Source organism: Rhamphochromis longiceps, linkage group LG14, assembly GCF_057381845.1.
Source record: "Rhamphochromis longiceps isolate RC_006_pf linkage group LG14, R_longiceps_female_GT1.1, whole genome shotgun sequence".
Taxonomy (NCBI): domain Eukaryota; kingdom Metazoa; phylum Chordata; class Actinopteri; order Cichliformes; family Cichlidae; genus Rhamphochromis; species Rhamphochromis longiceps.
This window is the reverse complement of record NC_140570.1, coordinates 43,033,431-43,043,125: the sequence shown is the minus strand read 5'-3', so window position 1 is coordinate 43,043,125 and position 9,695 is coordinate 43,033,431.

Below are 9,695 nucleotides of genomic sequence, written 5' to 3'. Positions count from 1 at the left end.
GATAAAACAGTTTTCCAATTAACCACTACATAACAGTAGTGTCTAGTTCTTATTTGGTAGGAAATGTCCACCAGTGCTGTAACGTTTTCAAAAATAATAGTAAAAGAAAAAAAGCATTTTGATGAAAAACTAAACCAGCGTGACCTACTGTACAAGTTTGTTTAGGCTGCTTTTGCAGCAGTGCTCTTTATAAAGTCTCCAGGGTGTGATAGTAATAAATCATCTGTGAATGAAACCTTTTACACGTTTAAAATCACTTTGTCTGCCATAGGCAAGAAATCTGTTCCTATAAATACACCGTTTAATTATGTGTTCGCATTGCAACTGCTGCTCTGCCAGAAGTGTAGGTAGAGCAAAGTCAACCTATACATTATACATATCCTCATATTTGAACATTCAATATCAATATATTTTCCACATATTGTGAATATAACGCTGAGTGTGCAGAGAGGGAGAAACACGCAAACACCGTGACGAGACAAGAGCACGGGCAGTGTGATGTTACTTCACCTCTAGATGGCACTATTGCACAACCTACAACCTTCTGCATCGTTTCACTGGAATGGATGACAAGTACAGTGCAAAAACAATAACAGGAACAAACTGAGTCCGATATGATATACATATTTATGCCAAAAAAAAATGCCCGTTTGATCTTGTGTTTCCATGTAGGAACAGGGAAAAATGTCTATATTGTGTTGTCTGGTTCACCTCGGCAGAGTTCTATGGCTTTGGCAGGAGGGTTGAGAGGAAACAGAAAGGGCCTTTACCGCCTGCACCTGGCATGTTTGTGATGAAGCAGCTGCCTCTACTCCTGCTGAGCCTCCTCCCTGTACCTCTGAACCCGAGTGAGCAGAGAGCACCGACGGTCATGCACACACACAGATACTGTACACTTCAACAGACACTGGAGATACAAATGATGGGCCATTTGCTAAACCTGCAGCACACACTGCTTTCTATGTGAAAGAACCATTCTGTGAGAAAAACTCTACTGCTCATTTGATCTATGACCTCTGAAAAACAGTTCATGATTTCCATTACTATTCAATTATAAAAAAAAAAAAAGTACATTCCCTGGGTTATACAGCACTGATATGCAAAGCTTAATTGTATATCTGTAACTCTAGAACTGCAGTATTTATAGTTTTCTTAGTTTAATATTTCAATTTCATATTCTTCTTCTAAGTATAAAATCCCTTTTGTTATATTTGTCTCGTTAATTTAACTGAAATACACTGAAAATTGCTCACAAATTAAGGTTTATGTGTCAATACAAATGCAGGTTTTATTGCTGGGAGCTTCCCGTGATGCACTGACTATTTCTTCTTCCATGACACTAATGTTTTGTCTTTGCTTCATCATTTATGTACTGTACTGTATCCCCAGTTTTCCAGCGAGGGCTGCGTACATTTTGATTGCATTAACGTTTTTATCCAGCCTTTATGTGCAAGCTTGAGCTGCAAAATTCAAATGTAGTTACTGACAGGCCAAAGTGCAACAGGGAAGAGATTAAATGGGATCAAAGGGAGTGGCATTATAAATTCCTTCCTTCCTGAGATTCAAATCCTCCAATCAAAACGGTGCCAGCAATGCAAAGACAGATTTCTTTAAAAGATTGCACACAATAACAAAGTCAGTCGTTTATTTATTAAAGCACTGTTAATAATTTTAGTTGCTGCTATTTCAAATAAATGTTTGGTACAACAAATTTCTCCGTGTTCTGTCTCAGGCTTTATTCGGGCCCTGGTACTAGAGCTATGGTCTGTTCTTGAGTGCAGCAGTGACGACATCAGAGTGGTCCGTCCCAAACCAACTCCCATTGACCCCACAGATAGGAGTTGCATTAAGGTATTGTATGTATGTGCGTGCGTGTGTGTGTGAGAGAGAGGGAGAAGGAGAAACTTCCTGGAGCCCACAATGCCCCAATTTTTAGATATCTACATAATAGTACAGACACAGATCTCTTAGAAGTTTTGCTTTTCCATCATGTTTTTAGCTCACTGGTTACAAAGGTGTTTAAATTGATTAAAATTAAATTGATTCCAATTATTATTAACCCAGGACTCAGAATAGTGGTCCATGTGTTGCTGTGATACCAGCAGCCATGTAGAAAATTCACTTGTGAATATTCATATTTAAGAAACTGGCAATAGTGATTTTGTTAACAAGAAAGGCTTTTTGCTGATTGGTTTATGGGTGTCTGGGCAAATAAGCCTTACTTTCATAAGACTGCATTTTTAGTTATGTTTTTGGCAGAATTTCTCTCAGGAAAGCTTCAACAAGCTCCAGCGTGAGCCTGTCTGTGTGTGTCTGATGCTTGGCCTCTGACAGCAGCCAAGTCATCTCTCTCAGAGAGACTAGCCAAGTGAATACGGACAGCCAGTGATGTGTAAACTGTGTCCTGCCACAGGCGACTTTAAAGTCTGCCTTATCAGTGGGTTATACATATATGCTGAGGTCAAAGGAAAACTAAATATACACACACCAGCACTTTGGTGAATTAACTCGAGTCTTTGCTTTAATCTGTGCTAAGTACAGTAGGAGGTTTGGTAGTACATATGAAGATAAGTTCACACATGCACAGAAACATCAGAAGACACATGAAAGTATAGATATTTCTATTTTAGAAAAAAAAATCCATCGTATCTTGTTTTTTTCTTTACGTTTCTTTGAAGCTGTTTAATATAATCTAAGTTGTAGCTCGTTTGTGCAAGTGTCTCTCTTTTTTTCCTTTGATGCTTTTGATGATATATTTTCCCTGTTCTACCAGACCCAGTGAAAAATGCAGGGAGCTTTCCTGTAGTTTAATATTCTTCAGGCTGCAATAGGTTTCTGCTCAACCACTCTGCTCAGAATATATGTCTTATTCAGTTTTGAGAGTGTGGTAAACCATGTTTTATCTTTGCAATCATAAATTCTTTTTACATTTTGTTTTGCTTTGAATACTACAGATATTATTTGTCATATTATCGGTAGTGTTTGTAGTTGAATAGTGTTATATTATTATTATGTGTTAGGATTTGATCAATCCATGACGTGCACAAATGCATTCACAATGGTCTTTAAAAGCAAATACATTTTTTCTCTCTAACAGCTGCTGTATTTACTTTCCTCTTCAGTCCTTCCTGTACTTGGTCAACCTCCTCTCCTCTTCCCAGTCGGTGTGGCAACTGCTGGGCCGACAGTCTTTGGCCAACAAAAGCGAATACACCCTGAGGGAGATGCCAACCTCCATACCTGTAAGTGTTTTTCTTCTTCTTCTTTTCCACACACTGCAGGTTTTTTTTGTCATCCATCTGAGGGCATGTTTGCACTTTTTATTTGGCCTCCAAACACCACCCACCCATTTGTTTTACTTCAAACGCATTCAAATAAACCCTCTCACACTGAGACTGATATACGTTCTCCACCTTACCCATTGTAAATTTCCACACAGTTTTCGTTTTGCACCCTATCCGGTGCATTCTTGTTCAAAGCCTCTCATTTTACTCCACAGGATTTGATTGACAGACTGATTGCCGTGAATTCGGATGGGAAGATTCATTCTCTCTTCCACTACGAAGAGAGTCACACATTCGGCCTAAGGTGGGATTCATTATTTTTTTCATATTACTTAACATCAGTGGGGAAGTAGACGATATCAGATTATCACCTGGTGACTGCACACACACTTCAGCCTCTGGCAATAGGAGACTGGCATGGTGACGTAATCGGCCTTAAAATGCGGCCTTTAAGGCTGCAGACCCTGAATTGGGATACAGCCTCTGAATCGCTGCATCTTGTAGCTGTGTCGTCTTAAATTGGTCATGTGATTTTGACGCGCCGGCGCGTCCGGCAACCCCAGAGGTTTAACTTAATATTTAAGTGTCTCTTGGTTTTAGACTAGTTGTTTAGTCTAATTTGATGTTTTAAACCAGAAAAGGAAGAAGAGGGCTTAGAATTACAGGTAAGAACCTCAGTGGTATGTGATAAACTGTAAATGTAAAGCTTACAGGTCAGTCCTCATGTTTTTAAATCAGATTTTGAGTCTGTACATGGCACATTATGCTTTTGCATGTTGTGAAATGTGCTGCAAAACAAACTGAGGTAAACTAACTGGTTTACTGTGATGGATTTAAAGTGCGTGTGACTGGTGCGCAGTGGCTGTGGTGCTCACGGTCAGAGTTCAGTCACAAAGAGGGTAACAGAGATGAATTTAAAGTTAAGGTGATGGTGCTTAGATTCATTCACAGACTGAAACCTTCACACCAACTTTATCCTGTGTCTCTTAGTTTTAGACTAGTTGTTTAGTCTATTTTGATGTTTTAAACCATATCACAGGGTTTTTACTTCACCATTTACGGGGTTTTAACAAGCAAACAAAAGACAGATCGTGATGTTTGAAAATGTTTTGGAAATATTCTTTAAAGATTAGATGTAAAATACGCAGAGGATAAATTCAATTGGTTTATTAGTTTATTACATAAGTTGAAAAAAAGTTAAACAAGTAAATAAAGAAACAACGTAAAAGAAAAGTAAACAAAACAAATCGGTAAATAAAGGAAAATGGTAATAAGAAGGGGAAAAAAAAGAAAAGAGAAAACCCCAACAATCCCCTCTGAGCAAGCACTAGGCGACAGTGGGGAAGAAAAACTGCCTTTAAACGGGCAGAAACTTCCGGCAGAACCAGGCTCACGAGGGGCAGTCAACTGCCGGGACTGGTTGGGGTGAAAAAAGATGAAGGAGAGAGGGAAGAAGTGTTAGGAGAGAAGGGGAGAGGAGAGGTGAAAATTAAGATGGAACAGAGGTGGAGGGAGACGAGGTGACGTCAGCAGTAGAAAAAATAGAAAGAGTAGAAAAAGCAGGAGTGTCCCTCCTCCAGAAGAAGCGGAAACGTTTTTTCTTCTTTTCCATGAGCTTTTCCACGACCACTTTTTTCTCTAGGATGAGGGTTCTCAACTGATCGGTTGTTTCTTCAACTTCCTTCTCAAGTTTCTGGCATCTTTGCTCCATTTCTTTTAATAGATTGCACTTGTCTGTATTTTGCTGTTGTTTTTCCTTGTGCATCTTTTCTAACTGCTCATTTCTTCTTGTGATTTCTTGAAGCTTACGCTGCAGGTCTTCATTTATTTTCTCTTGTTGCTGCTTTTGTGCAAGCATTTCAGCGTTTTCACACTTCAAGTTGTCTGAGTTCAACAACATCTCATTAATGACCTCTGAGTGTTTTTTCGCCATTTCATTGATCCTACGCTGCATCTTTGAACATCGTTTTTCCAATACTTCTCCTTCCAGTTCAGGTGTTCTGTCCTTCATTGTATTAATTTGTTCAGTTGTAGATTTCTTCTCTCCAAGTCCTGGAGAATACGTTTTTTTTCTTTTTCCTGTTGCTCTTTCTCTTGAAGAAGCTCTTTATTTTTGCACTCTGTTTCATCCAGCCTGACTGGATTTGGATTTATTGAAGAAGGACCACCAAAATCTTTGTTCTATTTGGTGTACATGTTAAGAGTTGCTGGACTAACAGTTGGTTTGATTTGCTTCAGAGAATCCTCAAAGTCTTTTATCTTAATGTTGCGCACCTCAGCAGCAGCTATAACACGGACTTGTTCTGGTGCCAACTCTCTTATTGGGCCAAGTGCAGCATCTTTGGCTAATGCTGTCAAATCGCTCCCTGAATATCCTTCAGTCACTTTTGCAAGACAGGACAGTTCGTCTTGGCTCAGTGGACTCCCGTGCGTTCCCAAAAGATTTTTCAGCAGCGTAAATCTTGTCTTCTCATCGGGTAAGGTCACATATACTCTTTTTGCAAAGCGCCTTAATATTGCTTCATCGAGCTCCTGGGGCCTGTTCGTTGCTCCCATTACAAGTACTCTGTCATCCTTTCCTGACTGCAACCCGTCAAACTCAATGAGGAACTCAGTTTTTAAACGGCGAGAGGCGTCGTGCTCCCCCTCCCTCCTTTGACAGAGCAAGCCGTCCACTTCATCGATGAAGATTACTGAGGGCTGTCTCTCTCTTGCAACTGCAAAGAGTGCTCGTACGAGCTTCTCGCCTTCTCCCACATATTTGGAGGTCAAACTAGCAGCACTGATGTTGAAGAATGTTGCATTAGACTCTGCAGCAACTGCTTTGGCGAGCATGGTCTTCCCATTTCCTGGTGGGCCAAATAAAAGCAAGCCACGTGCAGGAGCTCTCAGACCAGTAAAGAGATCAGGTCTTAAGGCAGGAAGGATGACAATTTCTTGAAGTGCTTGCTTTGCCAGATCCTGCCCTGCGATGTCATCAAATGACACAGTCGCTCCACTGTATACAATTTCATTTGTAATTAAGCTGACCAGTTTACTGTCCACATTCTTTTTCATATCCCTCTTCGGGGGCTGTTTCACAGCTGCCGGTCTTCCATTCTGAGTTTTTCCCACCCGAGCGGTTTTCTTTGCATCAGTTATTCTTAATGGAGGTCTTACAGAAGTGGAGGGTCTGATGGTGGTGGAAACACCTGCGGGTTGACTTTTAGGAACTGACTTTGGCTTACTTGCAATTGTTTTGGTCGACATTTCTCTTGCGCGACTTCCCCCCTGTTCACAGTCATAACACGGTAAACTAGTCATAAACGAAAACGTTTTAGGCTATTTATCGCATTTAAAGGTCTTTCTTTGGGACAACGTCACAGAAACACAGAAACGTCACAGGGCTTTGGAGCGTGATGTTACAGAGGTTTACAAATACTTTCAAATATAGCTCTGGTCGAACGTTTGAAGGCTGCGAACAAACTGACTAAAACTTGCTGCTCCTGACCCCTATTTATAGAAAAACTTCAAAGGCTCAAAGGCATGTGCTTGTGGACATCATCACATGTCCTTGTGACATCATCACATGTCCTTGTGACATCATCACTCTTCATGAATCAGATTGTCACATGACATTTTAGAATGGGGATGTTTTTTTTTAAACCGTTTTCAAATTTAACCCTCTGTGGTCCAGGGTATAATTGGCCGTTCTTGACTATTTTTGATTTTACCTCTATATTTCACCTTTAAAATATGTTTTTCTTGCCTTATTTGGCACCATTATTTTCAGCACAACCTCAAATATCTGAAATTTGAGTTATTGTTTTCATTTTGGTATACTATATTAGCACAGTTGATCTAAATTAATAACACAATAAATTGTGTGTGCATCTCCTGTTTTGTCATGGTTGTATGTCCCGGTTCGTGACAGGCTGCATGAGCTCATCTGGTGGGAGTGTAGTACTGTAGTATTTCAGGCATAAAAACGTGGTTTTCACAGACCTTGTCACAGGGTCTGAGTCTAAGATTCAAATTGTAAACACACAAACACTCAGGCTTGCTGCAAACCTTAGCTGATCCCCCGTGGGCTTAATTTACTGCCATTGTTTACGCACCATTGTAATTGCTTCTCTAGTTTGGCATTACACTTTAATTATGGAATGTAATTATATTTTGTCTATTTTTAGTTTGTGGCATTGTGTTGTAATTAATGAAGGGCCTGCACACTCCAATATCAATTTACAATTTAAATTCTCCACAGCATGTTTAACTACATTATGTTGTGCCTTTCCAGAATCCCAGATTTACTTACACATCTCCCTTTATGATACATTAGTACTACATTTGACCTAAACCTTTTCCATCCTTTTTCCAAACTCTCATTCATTTTTTACCTGATAACCAAAAACTGTGATAGTGAAAGGCTGAAATATTTCTAGGGGTATGAGATTTCTGTGTGTTTTCTGTAGGTGAGCAGCTGCGAGAAGTTTGGCTACGGGGTGATGGTGACACAGGTGGCAGCAACTGCTCCGGGAGTTGTGGCTCTGCACAGTTCAGGTACTATTGCAGTTATTTGGACACAACAAACACTTGTCAGCTGTGATGCTTAAGGCTTATATTATAAGTTGTTGTTGTTGTTTTGTGTTGTCGGTATAAAGGAGACTTAAGGCAGCTTAGGGAGAAATGTATTTGTCAAACCGTTTTTGTTTTGGGTAAGAAAGAGTAAGAAGAGGCGTTCTTTTTTGATAAATGGATTCACATATCAGTTGTATACTGATACTAGGTTTATCCATATGCAAAAGGCTCCAGGAAATACCGTACTCTTGTCAAAAGAGGTCAAAAAATGAAGCTAGTGAACAAATATTTTAATCCTGCATTCTTTCTATTGGCTAGAAGGGGCGACTCAACTGGTTATGGGAAAAGAAGTCTGATTACTTATCAGCCCTTCGCTTATAACAGCACCGCTGCGTTCTGAAACCTATTCTCTCCTATGACTTTACCCACGCAAGAACAGTTCCCTGCTGTGTTGAGCAGCGCTGGCTGTGGAGCACTCATGTGTTCCATGATGTGACATATGTTTGTGCCATCGATAAAAAGGCAGACTGACAGAAAGAAGGATGACCTCAAAAAGTGATATAGTCCAGACAGAGCTTACAAATGATGGGCCATTTGCTAAACCTGCAGCACACACTGCTTTCTATGTGAAAGAACCATTCTGTGAGAAAAACTCTACTGCTCATTTGATCTATGACCTCTGAAAAACAGTTTCATGATTTCCATTACTATTCAATTATAAAAAAAAAAAAGTACATTCCCTGGGTTATACAGCACTGATATGCAAAGCTTAATTGTATATCTGTAACTCTAGAACTGCAGTATTTATAGTTTTCTTAGTTTAATATTTCAATTTCATATTCTTCTTCTAAGTATAAAATCCCTTTTGTTATATTTGTCTCGTTAATTTAACTGAAATACACTGAAAATTGCTCACAAATTAAGGTTTATGTGTCAATACAAATGCAGGTTTTTATTGCTGGGAGCTTCCCGTGATGCACTGACTATTTCTTCTTCCATGACACTAATGTTTTGTCTTTGCTTCATCATTTATGTACTGTACTGTATCCCCAGTTTTCCAGCGAGGGGCTGCGTACATTTTGATTGCATTAACGTTTTTATCCAGCCTTTATGTGCAAGCTTGAGCTGCAAAATTCAAATGTAGTTACTGACAGGCCAAAGTGCAACAGGGAAGAGATTAAATGGGATCAAAGGGAGTGGCATTATAAATTCCTTCCTTCCTGAGATTCAAATCCTCCAATCAAAACGGTGCCAGCAATGCAAAGACAGATTTCTTTAAAAGATTGCACACAATAACAAAGTCAGTCGTTTATTTATTAAAGCACTGTTAATAATTTTAGTTGCTTGCTATTTCAAAATAAATGTTTGGTACAACAAATTTCTCCGTGTTCTGTCTCAGGCTTTATTCGGGCCCTGGTACTAGAGCTATGGTCTGTTCTTGAGTGCAGCAGTGACGACATCAGAGTGGTCCGTCCCAAACCAACTCCCATTGACCCCACAGATAGGAGTTGCATTAAGGTATTGTATGTATGTGCGTGCGTGTGTGTGTGAGAGAGAGAGGGAGAAGGAGAAACTTCCTGGAGCCACAATGCCCCAATTTTTAGATATCTACATAATAGTACAGACACAGATCTCTTAGAAGTTTTGCTTTTCCATCATGTTTTTAGCTCACTGGTTACAAAGGTGTTTAAATTGATTAAAATTAAATTGATTCCAATTATTATTAACCCAGGACTCAGAATAGTGGGTCCATGTGTTGCTGTGATACCAGCAGCCATGTAGAAAATTCACTTGTGAATATTCATATTTAAGAAACTGGCAATAGTGATTTTGTTAACAAGAAAGGCTTTTTGC